The sequence below is a fragment of the Mus pahari genome, chromosome 8 (assembly GCF_900095145.1).
Source record: "Mus pahari chromosome 8, PAHARI_EIJ_v1.1, whole genome shotgun sequence".
Taxonomy (NCBI): Eukaryota; Metazoa; Chordata; class Mammalia; order Rodentia; family Muridae; genus Mus; species Mus pahari.
Window position 1 is genome coordinate 62,580,001 of NC_034597.1, and position 2,300 is coordinate 62,582,300.

Here is a 2,300-nt window from a genome sequence, read left to right on the forward strand (position 1 = left end):
CACTTACTTGCCTCTGAGAAAAGATAACTCCCAACTCCCATTTTATGAGCTTCTTGGAAAATACTCAAGAGGTCTGGAGGAACTGATGTCTCCCTTCAGCTAACAAATGTGCATTTGATCTTGAAAGTTTATCCTGAACAACTAAGTCCCAGAAACAGCCCTTTTGATAGCTAATATATATATATATATATATATATATATATATATATATATATATAATATATATATATATATGTGTGTGTGTGTGTGTGTGTGTGTGTGTGTGTGTGTGTGTGTTTGAATATATTCACTATATATTGAAATTAAAATATAATTATTTCCTTCCACTTCTCCTTCCTCCCTTTAGCCCTTCCCATGAACCCCCTTGATAATATTTATGTCTTCCATTATCTCCCTGTTAGGGAGATGTTCTCATAATGTTCAGTCCTTATAATGTTACTGATATGTACATGATACTTGGAGAAATAGTTTTCTTCATAAAAGAGCCCTAAACTGGTTACTTAATGACAATCTTTTTTGAGAATATAAGTCAGAGGTTCCCACCTCTGTCCTGCCTGCATTTCTGATCTTCAGTAACACTGAAGTGATCATATTTAAAGCTTTAAACTATCACTTGAAATGGGAGGTTTGTTACCAATGTAGCTACCAACTCACTGCTTCAGGACCTCCGGGGTGGAAGTAGAACTCCTCTCACATGGCTATGGGCCGCTGGAGCTGGATACTTGAAAGAGCTTAAGTTGAATAAAAGAATCTGTTTTATATATCCAGCTTGCCCATATCTGGAGAACAGCAGGTCCTGGGACAGTGTGTAGCTGGGATTTAAGCACAGGCAAGGTGGTGTAAGAACCAATATTGCTGACACTACACTGGTATTTTTGAGAAGCTTCTGCATGGAGTGAGACAGGGAAGGACTGATAGTTCTTCTTTCACACAAATCATGAAGCCAACAAAATCAAAGGATCCTTGTCCTCATGGAAGGCACAAAAAATAAAAGGATAGACAGGGTACCTGGACACCTCTATTGTCCCCTCACTGTCTACTTCCAGGTTTATACACACAGCTGGATGCTTTGGAAACCTATTTTATAAGCAAACCAAATTTGATTCTTGTTTCAGCTTCTGATTAGACTCAGTGAACAACATGAGAAGCTATATGGTGAATTATTACCAAGGACATGCATATTAATTCAGCAGGAGATTGGCAGGAAGGCCTGTAGCCACCTCCTTGTTCAGTTGTAAGTTGGTAGAATGTACGAGCTCTTGCTACTGTTCTCATTGATGGTACTTCAAAGTACCAGAAAGCACTTGTGACCCTTCCCCATAAAGCCCCATCTGTGTAGCTAGTCATAAGAGTAATATTATCTTGTGTGATTATACTTTGTCTATATTTGTAGGTTATTACACTAAATAACTTCCATTTGAACCTGTCACCTGTTTCCTGCTTTAAGTCTGGGTGGAATGAATCAGAATTTATGAACCACATAGAAGAAACTTTCATCTCTAGAACTTCGGGTGGGAAAAGTTTTGAGAAGTGGCACTGTTTGGTTTTACTGTATTGCCCTCCTTCCCTTTCTCTCAGGGTCTCTCAGGCAAGTTCTCATGGAGATAGGTACAAAAGTGGCTACCACAAAACAAAAAGCTGTGATCAAGAAAACAGAACAGGTAGAGACCTGGTACCCAAATAGATGCACATAACAGCTGCTACTTACTCAGAGACAGTTTCTAGGTTGCCTTAATATAGAAGGCAGCAGTTGGAGGGCTGCTTCTCTGGCTCATTTGCTAGGGAAGACGATAAACCAGATAACATTGCCATTATGACCAATTTCTCATGATTGCACTCTCAATTGATGTGGCTCAGGGGAAGCTAACATTGTATATATTTATGCTAGTGAAAGTAATTGTTAATTTATGTAATGTTCAGAACTAAAATAGTTCCTTAAGGTATACTGATGAAGGACACAGTTCACACAGAACTGGTGTGTTAGTCAAAATCTGGGGAACAAATATTAAACAATTCTAGAAAATAGAAAACTTAGCTATTGGTGGTTTTGGTCATTGAGGAATTCAAGTCCTTTCCAGAGATAATGAATCTCCACATGAGACCCCTACAAAGTATATTCATTCACTCATAATCTAGAGCACAGAATGGGTTAGGATCAGTCTAGTACATTAGCCTACTCCAGCCTCTCAAGCACAGTCTGGAATTCCTTCTTCTACAAGATAATAGAACAACAAACTAGAAATCCTCTCTCTCTCTCTCTCTCTCTCTCTCTCTCTCTCTCTCTCTCTCTCTCTCTCTCT